We start from the raw sequence: 21211 nt of genomic DNA on the forward strand, positions 1-21211 counted from the left end.
ACATAAAGCTGAAAATTACAGGCCAGTCAGTTTGACATGCATTGCATGTAAACTTTGGGAAAGCATTCTTTCTAATTATATTAGACATGTTTGCCAAAATTAATAACTGGTTTGACACCAGGAGAGTTGGCCGTGCGGTTAGGAGTGCGCAGCTGTGAGCTTGCATCCGGGAGATAGTGGGTTCGAATCCCAATGTCGGCAGCCCTGAAGATGGTTTTCCGTGGTTTCCCATTTTCATACCAGGCAAATGCTGGGGCTGTACCTTAATTAAGGCCATGTCCGCATCCTTCCCATTCCTAGGCCTTTCCTATCCCATCATCGCCGTAAGACCTATCTGAGTCGGTGCGACGTAAAGCAAAATAGCAAAAAAAAAAAAAATGTTTGACAGAAGGCAGTTTGGGTTTAGGAAAGGTTATTCGACTTAAGTTCAGCTTGTAGGATTCCAGCAAGATATATCAGATATCCTGGATTCAAGAGGTCAAATGGACTGTATTGCGATTGACTTATCTAAGGCATTTGATACGGTAGATCGTGAGAGACTACTGGCAAAAATGAGTGCATTGGACTAGAAAAAAGAGTGATTGAATGGTTGAATTTCTAGAAAATAGAACTCAGAGAATTAGAGTAGGCGAAGCTTTATCTGGCCATGAATTAATTAAGAGGGGAATTTCTCAAAGCAGTATTATTGGACATTTATGTTTTCTTATATAAATCAATGATATGTGTAAAGAGATATGGCTGTTTGCAGATGATGTTATTCTATACAGAGTAATAAATAAGTTAAAGATTGTGAGCAGCTGCAAAATGACCTCGGTAATGTTGTGAGATGGACAGTAGGCAATGGTATGATGATGAGCGCGTTTGAAAGTCAGGTTGTGAGTTTCACAAGTAGGAAAGTCCTCTCAGTTGTAATATTACTGCGTTGATGGGGTGAAAGTTCCTTTTGTGATCATTGTAAGTACCTAGGTGATAATATAAAGAACGATCTTCATTGGGGTGATCACATAAATATGATTGTTAATAAAGGGCACAGATCTCTCCACATGGTTATGAGGGTATTTAGGGGTTGTAGTAAGGATGTAAAGGAGAGGGCATATTAAGTATCTGGTAAGACCCCAACTAGAGTATGGTTCCAGTGTATGGGACCATCACCAGGATTATTTGATTCTAGAACTGGAAAAAAATCCAAAGAAAAGCAGCTCGATTTGTTTTGGGTGATTTCCTACAAAAGAGTAGCTTTACAAAAATGTTTCAAATTTTGGGCTGCGAAGACTTGAGAGAAAGAAAAAGAGCGGTTTTTTTTTTTTTTTTTGCTTTACGTCGCACCGACACAGATATGTCTTATGGCGACGATGGGATAGGAGAGGCCTAGGAAGAAACGAGCTGCTCGACCACTGTAAGTGGTATGTTCGGAGCTGTCAATGGAGAGATGGCGTGGAATGACATCAGTAGACGGATATGTTTGAGTGATGTCTTTAAAAGTAGGAAAGATCACAATATGAATATAAAGCTGGTATTCAAGAGGACAAATTGGGGTGAATATTCGTTTATAAGAAGGGGAGTTGGGGATTGGAATAACTTACCAAGGGTGATGTTCAATAAATTTCCAATTTCTTTGCGATCATTTAAGAAAAAGCTGGGAAAACAACAGATACGGTATCTGCCACGTAGGTGACTGCCCTAAATGCAGATCAGTAGTGACTGATTGGTTATCTTTGTAAGTTTAATATAGTAGAGTGACACTTCGCTCTAAATATTGTTTTAAAAATGAAATGAAATGACGTATGGCGTATGGCTTTTAGTGCCGGGAGTGCCCAAGGACAAGTTCGGCTGACCAGATCCAGGTCTTTTGATTTGACGCCCGTAGGCGACCCGCGCGTCGTGATGAGGATGAAATGATGATGATGATGATGACGACACATATCCCCAGCCCCAGTGCAGCGGAATTAACCAATTATGGTTAAAATTCCCGACCCTGCCGGGAATCGAACCCGGGACCCCTGTGGCCAAAGGCCAGCACGCTAACCATTTAGCCATGGAGCCGGACGTTTTAAAAATAATTTGTTACGTTTGACAGTTGGTTCATGGCGTCCATGGGTCACTTAAGACCCCCCCCCCCCCCTGTTGTTTATGCCGAGTACGAGGCTACACAGCAGACCAATCTCTGTTTTCATGGAGGTGCCTCTTAAAGAGGGCACGCAGTCCTGGTTGGCGCTATCAATGGACCTTAATTGCACTGTAAACCTATGCAATTAGCAATAGATGATAAAGCTTTATTAAATACGGTTAGCACTATTACCTGCCGTCCTCGGTATTGTCAGAAATTTAAGAATGGCAGGAGGGCAGGTATGGGGCTAAAACGGTACATACAGCTCATCTCCATTGGGGGGTGTGCCTGAACAGAGTTGCACCACCTCGGGATGAGGACACGACACTCCTCCTGATGCCTTCATCACCTTTAATTGCCACTGAAGATCCAGATAATAACAATAACTAACTACTATTACGGTTTTCTGAGACGCCGAAGTACCGGAATTTAGTCCCACAGGATTTCTTTTACGTGCCACTAAATCTACCGACACTAGGCTGACGTATTCGAGCACCTTAAAATACCACCGGACTGAGAGAGGATCGAACCTGCCAAGTTGGGGTCAGAAGGGCAGCGCCTCAACAGTCTGAGCCACTCAGCCAAGCAAAGGTGTAGTAGAGGATGTGAGATTATATGGAAAAATTTAAGAATAAATATGTTTCATTGGAAATTTCAGAATATTTCCCCTAGTTCCCTTCCCAAAGCGCGATTGTAATGTTTTCTTCTGAGATTCGAACTCAGATCTTAGCGCCGCAAGGTTGTCATGTGTCAGGGAAACAAATCCTGTCCTGTACTCGCTATGAAAATAACATCAATAAGGTCAAGACAACGCAAAATGGCACTATGTAGCGTATGGCTTTTAGTGCCGGGGGGTAGGCGCTATCCGAGGCCATGTTCGGCTCGCCTGATGCAGGTCTTTCTATTCGATGCCTATTGGTAACCTGTGCTTTTGATGATGATGATGATGATAATGAGGTTGGGAGAGAGTGAAACCCTGTGTCGGCACATAGCCAACTCCTGTCGAGAAACACCAAAGAGTCTGCTCAAGGCTTAACGTCTTCATCCGCCGAACGAATTAACATCAACAGCGCCATTTGCCCTCCCACCATATGAACACTATGAAGAGGTATGGAATTGAATCTAGGCTTTTTGACTCGCAGAATGGTGATTATAAATTGTACGCCACCACCTCTCCCATTCTGCCGGCCAACATCCTCCAACAGGACTCGAACCGGCAAACACTGTGTCATGATTTTAAGGATGCCTTAACGATCATGGCCACCAGGGGTGCTAAAGTGAGACTGAATGGAATTTTACTTACTGAATACAGTACATGAGTGCCCTTCAAGGTTCGAAATAAGCACCCTCATTAAGCGCCAATGGGCGTAGTAAAACTTGAAGGATAAGGCCAACTTAGAGGAACGAATGGCTATTTTACTGGATACGAGGGTGTACATTCCTTGTTTTGTATGTCATGGTTCAGCCATAATAATAAAGAAATTTTATAAGAGTGTTATCATTGACGTGAAAATGTGTTAAGTTAGCACTTTTCTTCTTCTTCAAAGTGTTAAGTGCATGAATAGGAGAGAGGCGGAGTTCCAAACCTATAAAATATTGAAGAGTGAGGACTCCACCTACATCTAACAAAGCTCATGCGGTGGTCTGTGACCCTGGAAGTCTCCGAAATTCTCCCCTTGCTCGCGCTTCTCCTCATAAAATGACACCATATACCACACCGCACCACCACCCATCCACAAAGTTCACCACCCCTAAACAATGCAGCCAACAATTCTATCAGCATTCCGTCATCTTTACTACCAAGCTTTCTGCCATGCATGGGTGTTATTTCTTGAGTGCTCGGAGGAGGGAGAGGTTATTCAATTTTATAATTTGTGGGTTGCCCCTCACTCACGCTCTCCTTGCCTTCTTCTTTCTACCTGGGTAACCAGTCCTTTTCTCCTCTCATCTTCCCCCTTCCTCTTCCCCTTCATTTCACCTCACGTGGCGGTCAAACGATCTTTATTGGGGCCTGGGAAAAGAGCCTTGAGGTACACCTACCTTCATAAGAAAATACAACGTCAACATTGCAGCGACATACAGTATGTCCACAAGCTGTAATTGTCCATAACCAAGAATCGTGTCCTGCGAAGTGATCATGTCACTAAATAAGAAGTTCTAGCGTCCGACTCGTTGGCTGAACGGTCAGCGTACTGGCCTTCGGTTCAGAGGGTCCCGGGTTCGATTCGCGGCCGGGTCGGGGATTTTAACCTTAATTGGATAATTCCTACTGCACGGAGGCTGGGTGTATGTGTTGTCTTCATCATCATTTCATCCTCATCACGACGGGAAGGTCGCTTACGGGCGTCAAATAGAAAGACCTGCACCTGGCGAGCCGAACCCGTCCTGGGATATTCCGGCACTAAAAGCCATACGACATTTCATTTCATTTTCAGAAGTTCTAGCTAATAAATGGCGGGTTTACAAGCAAAACACATGATAATTATCACCTCTTCTTTAGCCAAGGGGAGTTTAGTTTTCTTTCGGTTCTTTTTCCTTTCAAGTGGTTTAAGGTCGCTCAGACTTGGATAGTATTTCGGTGACGGTGGGACAATAAGGAGCTAGGACTGGGAAGGTAGCGTCCGTAGCTTTTAATTAAACTATCTCCATATATTTTGATAAATCGATATTGTTGATCAATCAATCACTACTGATCCGCATTTAGGGCAATCGCCCAGGTGGCAGATTCCCTATCTGTTGTTTTCCTAGTCTTTTCTTAAATGATCGCAAAGAAATTGGAAATTTATTGAACATCTACCTAGGTAAGTTATTCCAATCCCTAACTCCTCTACCTATAAAAGAATATTTGCCCCAATTTGTCCTCTTGAATTCCAGCTTTATCTTCACATTTTGATCTTTCCTACTTTTAAAAACATCACTCAAACATATTCGTCTACTGATGTCATTCCACGCCATCTTTCCGCTTACAGCTCGCAACATACCACTTAGTCGAGCACCTCGTCTCCTTTCTCCCAAGTCTTTCCAGCCCAAACTTTGCAACATTTTTGTAACGCTACACTTTTGTCGGAAATCACCCAGAACAAATCGAGGTGTTTTTCTTTGGATTTTTTCCTGTTCTTGATGCACGGACATTACAACACGACAGTTTGAACGGAATCCTAGAGCAGAGCGACCAGCATCATATACTCGTTACTATGAAAATCCTAGGATATCAGAGTTGGCTGGTTCGTTTGCATCTTCTGGCGACTTTTGGTGGAAGCCATGAGTGCGTGATTTCTCTGAGCTGTTAAAATATACGTTTATTCAACACGCGAAGGTGGACCAATTCAAGTATCGGGATATCTTGTCTCAGGGGTTGCCTAACTAAGGCGGTAGAGGCGTGCTTGGTTCACGCGGAAGGATGTGGGTACGATTTCCCGCCAGGAAGTCGAAAAATAAGAAACGAGATTTCCACTTCTGGAGAAGCACATGGTTCTGAGTACCACACCAAAAATGAGTACCACGATAATTCATTGCGGCAAAGGTTGGTATGCATAGAGTGAACTCTCTATTCCCACTCGAGCCGAGTTTAAGGATAGTGGAAGCCTTTAATTTCCACTTCTCCATGTGTTGAGATGGCTTTGACTTTTTGCTTTGCCTCCTCGGCTCACCTTAACCTAATACAGATATAAAAACACGACAATAAGGAATTTTAGACCGACACACACACACACACACACACACACACACACACAAAGAAATCACGGCAGCAAAACGCTGAAAGAAATAGTTTATTTATTTATTTATTTATTTATTTATTTATTTATTTATTTATTTATTTATTTATTTATTTAATAAATGTGCCACCAACAGAGACACGCTCCAATTATAGGTGGCTTTTACAAATTATTTTAACAAATAACATAGAAATACCAAAAAGAAGAAAATGTGAAAACGCTATGTAAACGAGATGACAATGCTCTGTATGAAATGGATGAAACAATGTATCATATACAGAAGCCTGATAATAAATCAAACAAAAAAATTGTAACAAAATCAAACTGCAACAACCTTGTTGAGAAGCCAGTGAAGATGCCACTCATCTACCATATCCCACTGCTTCGTAGAAGAAAAAAGTCTTGCATATTTTTCACTAAAATTTAAAAATCGATATGTGTGAACATGAACTAGTGTATATTGCTGTAGGGTAGGGTATGTCCTTCTAACAGTAGAGGGCTGAGATCCCTCGCTAAAGGTCGCGTGTATTGACGATTTCTCAACGCCCTCCAACCCCTTCATTTGCGCCCCGCAAAATATATAGCGTGCATTCACGAACAGTGGCGTTAACAAGCCAATGAAAATCACAGGGCTTAAGCATTTATTCTTATTCATAGCAATTTTCACCTAGTTTGTGGGTAATAGTAGTGTCTCGGAGTGAAGATAAATGATGGATCTCTCGATAATGAATCTGGTCTATTTGGTCAACACGTCAAAGGTAGGTATTCCTAGTCTATTTATATCGGAGCTATAGCCAGTATCTACCTTATTTAATAAAGATGTTCAAAGTAGAACTTGAATATATTTCTGCTACCTTTATAATCTTCCTCTTCCGTTATTCCCACAACTGTGGGTTCGCGGGTGCGAACTGCGTTGTACATGGGGGTTTTGACCCTGTTTCACGACCGGATGCCCTTCCTGACGCCAACCTTATATGGAGGAATGTAATCGCTATTGCATGTATCTGGGGTGGTTGGCCTTGAGGTGTGTTGTGTGTAAACGAAGACGAGAGTGATGGGACAGACAAATTCCCAGGCCCCGAGCCACAAGAATTAATCAAAAGCGTTTAAAATCTCCGACCCAGCCGGGAATCGAGCCCAGGGCTCTCTGAACAGAAGGGTATACGTTGACTATTCAACCAAGCTACATTTATAATATATTATTGTATTTATATTCCCAGCACCATGTTCTAGTGGTAACGTGCCTGATCCTTACTTGGGTCAGGGAATTTTGGCTGGGTCTGTGAACTGATTCTGGTTAACGTGAGAAAAACTGAGGAGTTGTCTCACTGAGAGACAGTCCTTGGTGTAGAAGGCCAAGAATAATGACAGAGGATTCGAATCCCTGACCATGTGTCACCTCGTAATCTGCAGGCCTTCATGTTGAGCAGCTTTCGCTTGGTAGTTGATTCAAGTATCAAGCGGGTTCGGTTTGGTATTATTATATTTATTTGTAATTATAACTAGCAATATGTGTTTCTACCGGGGTCGACCTTTAAGTGAGAATCCAATATCGGAATTGGTTTTTCCGGCTCGGCGATATTAGGGCAAAACCCGTCAAGGCTGTAGTGTCATCGCAACGTAATGTTACGAACGTTTCCTACTAACATTTGTTTACACGAATATTCGTTTCTAGGAAGAGAAATTAGGGACTAGGATAATTTATTAAGGGGAACTTTTGATACATTTCTAAGTTCTTCGAGAAATTATTTAAGAAAAGACTAGGTAAAAAATTAATAGGGAATCTGCCATCTGGTTGACAGGCCGAAATGCAGATCAATGTTGATTGATTGATTGATTGATTGATTGATTGATTGATTGATTGATTGATTGATTGATTGATTGATTGATTGATTGATGACACCCCACCGAAACTTCCTGTTAAATATCACCGTTCATCCGAAAAAGTATTATTGTAAAGAAATTCCATTTATTGCATTTAAGTAGGACAACGCCTTCTCGAAGTTGACTGTGCACCTGAAATAATTCTACTCCAGCTATCCGTGCCCCCTTCCCCAACACTTCCGCCTCACCCACTTATACGCGTGTTGGGAGAACGAAATCCATCATTAACTTCCTACCGCACGATGCCTTGAAATCCTACAGAATTTCGTTATGCCAACTTTTCTGTCCTCATCCTCCACCAGCAGACCGAATTATAAGACGTCACCACGTCAAAATTATACAGAATGCCTCCGTGATGTTGATAAATACTTCCAGATATGCTGGAGAAGCGTACATGTATCAATTTGAGATAGGGTACACCGGTCCAGAAACACCTAGTCGTATCTCATACACCAAAGCCGCTTTTTGTAGATTGCGGGTGTGTGAACGAATATGTGTTCAACATGATGTGGCCCCATTCCACTTTTCACATGATCCTGGAGAATATCTTAATCAGAAGTTCCCGGAAAAGTTGATAGAAATAAGAGATACTTTTGCGGGGCCTCCTAGTCCACCTGATCTGATTCCACTTGATTTATTCTTGTGGGGTTATGGAAAGAGTGCTTTCTTACACTTGTAAAGACTGAAAAAGAACTCGTGACAATAATCCTCACTCCTAGTGATATTGCTAGAACGACGCCAGAGATTTTCGACTAGATTAGCTAGAACTTGCTGCGCCGTTTCCGAAGTTGGGGAGGGGGGGGGGGCGGGGCGCTATTTTGAACAACTGTTGTACATATCTCGTAGCGTGTGCATGCAATGCAGGTAACTAACGTTATTACATCTCCACACAAAGATTAGGCTATTAAGATCTTTTTTTTTCTTTAATCCCACGTTGGTAAGTATTCCACTACAAATTTGGATAATACCCAGTGACTGAGTTATTTCCGGGCTGGGGTTCCCTATTTCAAATTGATACGTGTAGATGTACCCTTCTCCAGCATCCCAGATACTCTGGATCTTCATCACGGAAACACCCTATATATTCCAAATTTTCGAAATATAGATGTATCAACTAATACCAAATGATCTTCAACCTCCTCCTCCCCCCCCCCCCCGCAAAGACGCATGTAACGAGTTCTTATTTTGCTAAAGCCGAAATGCAATTTGTAATATCTGAAGCCATCTCTCTTCAGTTTCGAATGAATTAATGTATGCCTGTTAGCTTCTTCAGTCTAGCCGGTCCCACGGTGTAGTAGTAGCGTTCCTGCCTCTTACCCGGAGGCCCCTGGTTCGATTCCCGGCCTTGTCAGGGATTTTTACCTGGATATACGGGCTGGTTCGAGGTCCACTCAACCTATGTAATTATAATTGATGAGCTTTCTAACGGTGAAATGGCGGCCTCGGATTTAAGAAGCCAAGAATAACAGCCGAGGGGATTCGTCGTGCTGACCACACGACACCTCGTAATCTGCAGGCCTTCGGGCTGAGCAGCGGTCGCCTGTTAGGCCATGGCCCTTTGGGGCTGTTGCGCCATGGGGTTTGTTCCTTGTTGTTTTTTTAGCTTCTTCAGTCTGCCGAAACTAATTTTAAATAAATAAATTCATAAACTTTCTGAAAAATAAAACATATACTGTAGTAACAGAATTATACTTCGGAAATCATCGCTGTAGGATTTATCCGTTTCGGTGCAACGTAAAGCGATTGTAAAAATGAAATACGTGGAAAAGAAACAATTAAAATAGAATGATATGTTTCGTTCCTGAAACAACATCGTCAGATTCTTTCAAACCACACTCGAATATATTTAGAAATGTAAGAACATTTATATTTATTTCTATTTAAATCCTTAAAAACTTGAATTTTAGAACTTTCGTTTATGTGAACGGCTTTCATGGAATCATATTTGTAGTTTGTTATTATTATTGTCCACCTCTGCGGTGTAGTGGTTAGTGTGATTAGTTGCCTTCCCCGAAGGCCCAGATTCAATTCCCGGCTCTGCAACGAAATTTGAAAAGTGGTACGAGAGCTGGAACGGGGTCCACTTAACCTCGGGAGATCAACTGAATAGAGGTGGGTCTCACGCTCCAGGATACTGCCCTTGAGGCGGTAGAGGTGCGATCCCTCGCTAAGTCCGAGGGGAAAACCGACCCTGAAGGGTAAACAGATTAAGAAAGGAAGAAAGAAAGAATTTGCTTTACGTTGTACCGACACAGATAGGTCTTATGGCGACAATGGAATAGAAAAAGCCTAGGAGTGGGAAGGAAGCGGCCGTGCCCTTAATTAAGGTAGGCCTACAGCCCCAGCATTTGCCTGCTGTGAAAATGGGAAACCATGGAAAACCACCTTCAGGGCTGCCGACAATGGAGTTCGAACCCACTATCTCCGGGATGCAAGCTCATAATTGTGCACCCCTAACCGCACGGCCAACTCGCCCGGTAAGAATGAAATAAAGAATTATTATTATTATTATTATTATTATTATTATTATTATTATGCATTTGGGATTAAATTGATGTCAATGGTTTGAATGAGCGAAGTTTGAATTGAATTAAAGTGTACTTTGTAAGACATTATTTTTATTATTTACAAATTATAACAACGTTTTATGCTAGAGTGGAAAGCAGCGAGAACTTCATTAAGATAAGTTCCAGAATTAATGGTTTTTATGGATTTAATAGAAATAAAATTTTAATTGAGTTGTCCGGCTCCATGGCTAAGTGGTTAACGTGCTGGCCTTTGGCCACAGGGGTCCCGGGTTCGATTCCCGGCAGAGTCGGGAATTTTAACCTTAATTGGTTAATTTCGCTGGCACGGGAGCTGGGTGTATGTATCGTCTTCATCATCATTTCATCCTCATTACGACGCGCAGGTCGCCTACGGGTGTCAAATCAAAGGACCTGCACCTGGCGAGCCGAACATGTCCTCGGACACTCCCGGCACTAAAAGCCATACGTCATTTCATTTAATTGAGTTATTTCTTTCCCAGGTATAATTTTCTTACCGTATATTTTCTTTTACAGATTGTTTCAAAATATTATTCAAAATTAGTTTCGGCAGACGGAAGAACCTAACAGTTATAAAATAAACGAAATCTAATTGACAAACTAAAGTTGTTTTTTCTTCACCATGTATGAAACTGAACTCACTCGGTGAAATAGCAGAAGGTAGTAAAGCGCACGGCTGAGTACAATGTGTATGAGTGTTATAAATTACTGTTTGTTTGTTTTTGTTTTTTTTGCTAGGGGCTTTACGTCGCACCGACACAGATAGGTCTTATGTCGACGATGGGATAGGATAGGCCTAGGAGTTGGAAGGGAGCGGCCGTGGCCTTAGTTAAGGTACAGCCCCAGCATTTGCCTGGTGTGAAAATGGGAAACCACGGAAAACCATCTTCAGGGCTGCCGACAGTGGGATTCGAACCCCCTATCTCCCGGATGCAAGCTCACAGCCGCGCGCCTCTACGCGCACGGCCAACTCGCCCGGTACTGTTTGTTTTTATCGAGGATAGTGATATTAGCAGTGACTTACTCTAGAGCATATCACCCACCGGAAACAATAAAATAATATAATGCGTATTTCTCTCCTGCCATTGGAGAGGTATGGACAAGCAGTCCATGTTCTGACATATGTATATATTACAGCGTATGACAGCACAGGCGCAGCATCCTAGGGATATAAATTTAGATGTTGAAAATAAACATACGATCGTCAGTTTATCCCCTTTCTTCTCAGCTCGAATGCTCTGTTTCATTAACAAGATGTATCTGATGGAAACTATAAACTTTTTACTCCTTTCTCGTCATTCACGCTATAACAGGGTTGATTTAAGGAGATTTATTCTATAAACTGAATGGTTTAGGCGGTAGAGCCGTTAAGGTTTCGAATTGTGTATGGTAGTTATCAGGGACTACCGGGCGAGTTGCCGTGCGGTTATGGGCGTGCAGGTGTGAGCTCGCATCCGGGAGATAGTGTGTTCGAATCCCACTGTCGGCCGCCCTGAAAATGGTTTTCCGTGGTTTCCCATTTTCACACCAGCCAAATGCTAGGACTGTACCTTAATTAAAGCCACGGCCGCTTCCTTCCCATTCCTAGGCCTTTCCTGTCCCATCGTCGCCATAAGACCTATCTGTTTCGGTGCGACGTAAAGCAAAATAGCCGTTATCAGGGACTGCAATAACCATCATGTACAATAAACCCACGTCATTTTCAGACAAATGCTTGGATGATATCTAGCACAGAGACTAAAAATGTATTTTCCAAATAATAAGGGAAAAGAAAGAAAGAAAGAATGTAAGCTAACATATCTCCGTGCAGGCAGTCGGAGGCCCTTGCAGAAGTAGATGGTAAAGATCTCCACTATGCGCAACTTCGGCAACATGTAGTGGCAATAATAATGTCTTTGGTTTTACATCCCTTTAACTATTTCTACGATTTTAGGAGTCATTGAGCTGCTGGTGTTTTGTTTCGCTGGTGTTCTTCTTTACGTGCCAGTAAATCTACAGGTGTATTTGAACACCTTCTTCAAATACCATTGAACTGATTCGAGACTGAACCAGCCAACGTGAGCTCAGAACGCCAGTGTTCTACTGTCTAATCTAAACTACCCCGCAGACTCTAACAAGTGACAACCTTGACCTTGAACGCTCTGAACCACACGAACAAGAGATCCTTCAGAACGGTGACGGTAACGCTCGGCTAAATGGTAAACCTGCTGGCCTTTGGCCCAACGGGTCCTGAGTTCGATTACCGGCCGGGTCGGAGACTTTAATCTTAAGTGGTTAATTCCCCTGGCTCGGGGACTGGGTGTTTGTACCGTCCCCAATATCCCTGCAGCTCACACACCATTTTATTAAATGGTAATACTATATATACATTCCGATTTTAAAATTAAACTGTTGCCCTAAGCAACATTTAGATATTAGAATTTAATTCCTCACCAATATCCGTGAATGTGGGAAGGAAGTAACAGATCTTACTGGCCAGTACTAATGATCTTACCACTTATATTCATGGAATATTTGTGAGTACGGTATTTCTTAACTACAAGACACATCTTGTGCTTGCATTGAGCGGGGTGCACGGAAGTAACTTTTCGCCTCTTTGTGTGACGTCATCGGAGCTACAGTACGGCCTATACATCACGAAGATAATGACATAAGATAGTGGTGTATTCACGATATAATTTACATGAAATTCAAATTAATTTGAGAAAATATGAATATTTAATGTTGAAATTGACATTTCCTTTTCTTGTGAATGGAAATAAAGTGAGAAGAAAGTGAAGACTATCTATAGACTATTTGTTAAGCGGAATGAAATCGATTATAGATACTCGATTGGCCTAGTGGTGTATCGATCAGTGTTGTGTCGACCACCCTATATCCGGATTGTGTGGTCAGGATGTGGCGAGCCACTGCATGTCGAAGCGAGGGGAGAGGACTTGATTGTTCAGTAATTAGAGGAGAATAGAGGTTCGAATCTCATTCAAGTTAGATCTCCTGTTCCTCGATATAGGTCACTATAAAATGATGTTAAACTGAGTGTAATGCTATAAATAACTTGAATCGCTCGTTGGTGATAAAAAGTAATGCTGCTACCGTCACATTGTATTTAATATTTTCCTTTGGAGCAGTCTCCCGAAAGAAGACTGATGACCATCCTGAAGTAAGTTTTCCTGTTTTTCTTTTGCCATATCGTGGATATCGGAGGTTCTGTTCTCAGGATTATCTTTTCCACGCACTTCCACGATTCCCTTCATTCTTGCCTGGTGTGATCAGTTGCATCAGGCTGTATTAGTCATTTCGACAGATGTGACAGAAATAGCCTGCTTTGCTGCGTTTGGTGAAGATCAAGATTTCCCATATTTTCTTTCACATCACTTAACCACTAACTGAACGTACCTGAACGATTCAATTATGTACTTACAACTGAAACAGGTAATAATAATAATAATCGTATGGCAGACATTTCGATTTGACGCCATCTGGCTGTCTGCTCGTCAATTTCGACGTTCCGGCTTACTCTGTCTGCCATCTAGAGGACCTAGAGTAAACCGGATCTCTCTTGGGCGTCTATGGCTGAGATTTAATTAATTTTGTCGGGTAAATACCAAATGTATCACCAGAGATCTTTTACATGCCGACATCGTACGAAATGGAGTGTCGAATGGACTTTTTTCCGCCCTTCAAAAATCCGACTACCTCTGCCGGGTTTGAACCCGCTATCTTGGGATCCGGAGGCCGACACTCTACCACGGATCCACAGAAACAGGAGAGAATAGGGTATAAATATGACATACCCACTAAAGATTGCTGCGATAGTGAGCCTGCTTCTTACCTGGAGGCTTCGGTTTGCATTCCTGGCTATGTCAGAGATTTTTACCTGGTTTGAGGTCTGCTCACCCTACAGGGAAACAATCGAAGTGCCATCTGACGGTGAAATAGTGGTCCCGTCTAGGAAGCCAAGAATAACAGCCGACGGGATTCGACGCGCCGACCACGTGCACCTCGTAATCTGCAGGCCTTCGGGCACAGCAGCGATCGCTCGGTAGGCCATGACCTAACATGACTGTAGCGTTATGAAGAAGTTGTTTAAAGAGGAAATAGAACTACACAACAATTCCCTCTTCTAACCTGAAAGAAAAGTGGAAGAAGTCCCGCCCTCCGAAGAATGAAGGTATCGGCAAAAGAAAGGGAAGGGCCACGAAGGTCGTGAAAGTGAAATACTCCCTAGGATTCGCAAACCTTATACCGTCGGGATCAGAAGAGAACAAGAGTTGCTCAAAGGAGGTCAAATAGGAAAGGTGAAAGGAGCCTAGCACGAGTAAATGAAGCTCAGCTTGGGGCCCCGTGGTCACTAACTCACGCTCCCAATTTGTGACCCCGGTGGAGCCTCCTTTTTGTCATTCCTTGTGAGAGGCAAGTGGTACCAGGGATGTATTCTACCACCCCCACCCACAGAAGGTATGTACAAATTAAAGTGGAAGTAGACTGCATTAGTTATGTAGAAACGAAGGGTATCCCACACAAACAATACGAAAATAGTATTATTTTAGGGTCAATCTGTCCTCGTTGGGAAGTGGTCTCATATCTTGGGAGAAAAATCTAACATCCACACCTATGAATTACCTGCCAAGTGGTTCAAAGCCCCATTGTTGGCGGATCCTGTATAAGTCCACTTTAATCCTCCCATCCTCTTTCCAGGCGAGGATGTGGGCACTACCATTTCTTTTTCCTTTATATTCTAGAAATGTTCTCGGTTTTTTTTTTTTTTTTTTTTTCACAAAGCCGCTTTATTCTGCAGCAGCAGAACAGCAAAAGGTTTTTCAGAGTAATGATGGTGCTCTTGCAGAAAGAGTTTTATCATTATCTACTTGTTCCCAGGATAGCTATACAGTAATCTACATTGTTATAAGAGTAAATTACTTTTGACGTTTATTTAATGAATGCCTCGGAAAAGAAATTATTTCATCCGCGTCAAGGTTTAGCCATATTATCTTATTCAGATAACGAATTAGTCTCCAGGGTTATGTGAGGTACGAGTAATACAGCTTATGAATGGCTGGCAACGAGAATGGATGATACCGAACAGTTTCTCGTTACACGTCGTTTGCATCCTACAGACAGAACGTCATTCTAGAACCTCCCAGGTATTTAAAATTGGGATTATGTGTGTGACCTTCAATTATTTGAATGTGGTTTTACCAGTTTCAGGTGCTTAAAGTTCCTATCAGTTGCTATCGCTACACACAAATATATACACAAATGTATAATAATAATAATAATAATAATAATAATAATAATAATAATAATAATAATAATAATAATAATAATAATAATAATATTTGTGAGCTCGCATCTGGGAGATAGTGGGTTCGAACCCCACTGTCGGCAGCCCTGAAGATGGTTTTCCGTGGTATCCCATTTTCACACCAGGCACATGCTGGGGCTGTACCTTAATTAAGGTCACGGCTGCTTCCTTCTCATTCCTAGGCCTTTCCTGTCCCCCATCGTAGACATAAGACCTATTTGTGTCGGTGCGACGTAAAGCAAATAGCAAATAATAATAATAATAATAATAATAATAATAAATCATTAATCATTTTCCACTTATTCTGGCGCGGGGGGGGGGGGGAGGGCAAAACTTGATGAGGATTTAGATCAGTGTTATAGTCGAACGCTCTTCCTGTCACCAACCCTATGAGGAAGGATATATTCACTATTTCGTGCCTTTATAGTGGTTGGTAGTGTGGTGTGTTAAGTATAGCCTTTCTCAAGTGATGTGTACTAACAATAAGACGAACAGAAGCACCTATACCCGAACAATAGGAATGGACCGACGTGGCTATAGGCTATAAGCTATACACAACACACCACACTACCAACCACCTCAGAGAATCAGAAATCAAATCGGACACCCTGTGACAATTCAGCCGAGAAACCAGACAATAATAATAATAATAATAATAATAATAATAATAGTGCCGGGTTGAGTGGCTCAGACGGTTGAGGCGGTGGCCTTGGGACCCCAACTTGGCAGGTTCGATCGTGTCTCAGTTCGGTGGTCTCGTGTCGGCAGATTTACTGGAACGTAAAAGAACTCCTCCGGGACTGAATTCTGGCACCTCGGCGTCTCCGAAAACCGTAAAAGTAGTTAGTGGGACATAAAGAAAATAACATTATTATTAATGAAATGGCGTATGGCTTTTAGTGCCGGGAGTGTCCGAGGACATGTTCGGCTCGCCAGGTGCAGGTCTTTCGATTTGACACCTGTAGGTGACCTGCGCGTCATGATGAGGATGAAATGATGATGAAGACGACACATACACCCAGCCCCAGTGCCAGTGAAATTAACCAATGATGGTTAAAATTCCCGACCCTGCCGGGAATCGAACCCGGGACCTCTGTGACCAAAGGCCAGCACGCTAACCATTTAGCCATGGAGCCGGACATTATTATTAATAATAATAATGGACGGTTTCATGCACTGTACATCATGACATAATACCTTTTTTTGCTAGTTGCTTTACGTCGCGCCGACACAGGTACGTCTTATGGCGACGATGACATAATACCAATGAAACCGAACACTTAACTCAAAGATATCTCGCTGACACAATACTCAGTGTATAAATTCTGTGCCTGAATTTCTAAGGTTTAGAGAAGAGACCAAAAGGACCTTTCATCGACTAGCAAACATTCGCAAGTGATGTAAATGATGTGTATTCACAATGAGCAAACACTATGTATATTCTTTGCGTTATTTAGTTATGTCAAACTCAGAACGTAATTTAAAAATCTCGCTGGCCCCATGGTCTAGGGGTAGTGATCTTGCCTCTTGCTCGGGTGGCCCGGGTTCGATTCCAGGCCAAGTGAGGGTTTTCTTACGTGGATATGAGGGCTGGTTGAGGTCCACTCAGAACAGTGGAGGAGCTACCTCACGGTGAGCTAGTGGCCCCGATCTACAAAGTCAAGAATAATGGCCGAAAGTATTCGTCGTACTGAGTACCACTCACCTCGTAATCTGCAGGCCTTCAGGCTGAGGAGCGGTTATTTCGGAGGCCAAGGCCGTGGCCTCCACTGAATTAATAACGTACCGGGCGAGTTGGCCGTGCGGTTAGGCGCGCGCGGCTGTGAGCTTGCATCCGGGAGATAGTGGGTTCGATTCCCGCTTTAGCCCCTTCCTACCCGATCGTCATCAAAACCTATCTAAGTGAGATGTTAATAATAATAAAATAATAATAATAATAATAATAATAGAGTATTTAAAAAACTACCTAAAATGCCATACTGAGCCTTTGAGGATTTTTTTTTTTTTTTTGCTAGGGGCTTTACGTCGCACCGACACAGATAGGTTTTATGGCAACGATATTATAGGGCCTAGGAGTTGAAAGGAAGCGGCCGTATTCTTAATTAAGGTACAGCCCCAGCATTTAACTGGTGTGAAAATGGGAAACCACGGAAAACCATCTTCAGGGCTGCCGATGGTGGGGTTCGAACCTACTATCTCCCGAATACTGAATACTGGCCGCACTTAAGGGCTAGATATTTATTTTCCTTTGATGTCATAAGTACCGTGAATGACATGTTCTATTCTCGCAAGTCCGATTTCTTGCACTGAGTTACCATTATTAACTTAGTCGTAAACAATCTATTAAATATACATCAATTTTGATTTAATTTATTGTCATCAAGATCGAATCAAATGCTTTATCTCAGGATTATTATTATTATTATTATTATTATTATTATTATTATTATTATTATTATTATTATTATTATTATTATTATTATTATTATTATTATTATTATTATAGTATTCTGTCGAACAACCGGAATTCATATAGTACAGTGTAGGCGATTTAAAATATTTAACTTATTTCACATGTTATAGGGACGTGAACGAATGTGTTCAGATTGCGAGAAAGTTAACATAAACATTATCCTGAGTGGTTCTCACGTCCTGTTTATTAAACTACGGTAGAATTGTGGGCACAGAAAGTACTGTAGATACACAATTTTATTTCAGGAAGTTTACATTTACCACTTTGCGATGCTCTTCAAGTCCATTCCTTCATCGGTCGTTTAAAATCGGTCTTGGCATATATTTTGAAATCAAACATTGTAAGGGTGGTGCCCGAAGTAATAGCACTTCATTCAAAAGAAGTTCAATAAACATTTCAAAACTGTATAAAATCTACCCAAAATATTTAGTTATTATGAAGAGGAATCAGTGTGTAGCTAATGTCTGTATAAATAAACTATGATAATGCAAAATACACAATTACGTACTGTTCCTTGGCTACAGTGTTTCTTCACACGTCTGTTCGTACTAAAAATGTGCAGAAATATTAACTTGCATTACTGGCAATATATTTAACGAAAGGAAATCTGGATGCGGGAGAAGAAAACCGTCCTGGGTGAGGAACCTCTAACGACGCGACGGTTAGACATCCACGGCAGCCCTGATAATGGAGCGCAAAATGGGAATGATTATTCCATAATGGTCACCAACTATCAGGGAGGAGAAAGTACTAGAGTAATAATAACAATAAGAAGGAGAAGAAGAAGAAGAAGACGTTTTTGTACAGTATCCTTGAAATCGTCACCTTCTTCTTCTTCTTCTTCTTCTTCGTCTATATAGAGTTGACGTTTCAGTCTTACTCCCTATGCTACCCTATTCTGGGCTTCATGTCTCATATCCTCAGTCTGCGGCTTCCTCTCATTCTCTTCCCAACAGTTTCCTTCCGTACGTTCACATTCCTTTCCCACACGCTCAACGTTTCTTCTCTAATTGTCCATACCACCTTAGCTTATGTTCTTGAATATTTTTGCCCATAGCATTAATCGTACCTCTGACATATTCGTTTCTTATTCTGTCTTTCCTCGTCATTGCACATATCCATCTTAGCATTCTCATCACCCTCTCATTTTCTCTTGACATTGTCTCAGCCCAATACACGCAGGTCTTTTACCGTTTCTTTATAATCTGCCCTTTATTTACTTTCTTTTCAAACAGCACCCTACATAGCCTTCACCAATTCAAACACTGGACTATATGCTGTATCTCTGAGTTCATTCCTCCATCCCTCCCAACAGTCGATCCCAGGTACTTGAATTTTGTAAAAACATGTAAATGTTCATCCTGAAGTTTTATGAAACTGTCTTCTCCATTCATGATGGCGTTCTCTCCGGAAACCAAAAAGTAGTTAGTGGGACCTAAAAACACATACTCTGTCTTCGTTCTGCTTACTCTCATGCCTCGCTCTTCGTTCCTTCAATTTCTTCCTGACACCACCCCTCACCATTTATCCAGGTTCAAGATCAGCACTTCTAACGCTGGCTCTCCTCTATTTGTATATTCTAAACTTAAATATGATCGTAAATTTTAGCCACTTTTCAAAAATCAAGATACCGGGCGAGTTGGCCGTGTGGTTAGAGGCGCGCGGCTGTGAGCTTGCATCCGGGAGTTAGTGGTTTCGAATCCCACTGTCGGCAGCCCTGAAGATGGTTTTCCGTGGTTTCCTATTTTCACACCAGGCAAATGCTGGGGCTGTACCTTAATAAATTAAGGCCACGGCCGATACCTTCCAACTCCTAGGCGTTTCCTATACCATCGTCGCCGTAAGACCTATCTGTGTCGGTGCGACGTAAAGCCACTAGCAAAAAGAAATCAAGTAAACAAGTTTATTATGACTTTTCATTTCAAAACTTTCCATCTGAATTTAGCGGAATTCGAACCGCGGTGGTGTTGGTGAAAATTCAGCGATGTTGTCGCACAGCTATTACCCATCTCCCTAGACTTACTGTCAGACCACATTTAGGACGATCTCGAAAATGTTTTCAATTGTCGTTCCAACAGCCTAGACTACTGTATATACAGAGTGAATTTGACATAAATAATGCTGATTGGTGACACTATTCCCTTTAAAATATAAATGGAGTTTTCTTAATTTAAGCAATAGTTCTTGAGAAGTTAATAAAATGTGTATTATTATTATTATTGATTTAAGCACACTAAAGAGCGCTGATGACTAGTTCTTCCTCGATGCTCTTCTTTGTTCCCAATATCTCTTGAGCCCTGCTGATAATATCTCCTTTCTCTCCTGTGAAAGGAGCTTCCGATTTCTAGGAACTCTAGGTGGTGGGGTCCAAGACTGTACCATAGCACAAAATTTGGAACGATCTTCTATATCAATGTCTGAAATCCCCGCCGAATCCAAGTCCTTCTGTACTTCATTAAGCCACAAGCTTCCAGTCTTGTAGCTTTTAACCAAAGAAAAGATCTTCTTGGTAAGCCTGTTGCTGTCCATTCGTTGTAGGTGTCCGTAGAACTTAAGCCTCCTACGTCGCATGCTGGTATTGGCTAATTCTAAATGTCGATACAGCTCAGAGTTCGATTTAAGTCTGTAGGTTCCATCTGGGAGCAATCTCGGTCCATGAATTTTCCTGAGGATACGTCTTTCGGCTTTCTTTAGATCATCCATGGTGCCTTTTTGTTCATCAGGGGTGTCTCTGAGGCGTATAAAAACTGTGGTCTGACAACAGTTTTGTAATGACAGATCTTAGCATTTTTCGAAATGCACCTCTTATTATAATGGTTGTGGGATAGCTGGTACGCTGTATTGAGTTTGTTACACCTTTCTAGGATGGATGTACCGTCTCTACCATTGGGGTGGACTCATTCACCAAGATAGCGGAAGCGATTGACTTTCCCAATCGTTCCATGTATGGTCGTCAAAGGGGGGTTTCCAGGATGCCGAGTCTCAAAGTACTTAGTTTTGTCGTACGATATGTGTAATCCTGCCTTCACCGCTATCTCGTGCAGGGCTTCGATAGCAATGACAGCATCCTTAGAGTTGTTGGTTAGGATTGCAATGTCATCTGCGAATGCTAGGCACCTGATCTCAGTCTTTCGGGTCCCGGCTCCAATGGCAATTGGTTTGATTTCTAGATTCCTCAGT

The sequence above is a fragment of the Anabrus simplex genome, chromosome 1 (assembly GCF_040414725.1).
Source record: "Anabrus simplex isolate iqAnaSimp1 chromosome 1, ASM4041472v1, whole genome shotgun sequence".
In the NCBI taxonomy this organism is placed as follows: Eukaryota; Metazoa; Arthropoda; class Insecta; order Orthoptera; family Tettigoniidae; genus Anabrus; species Anabrus simplex.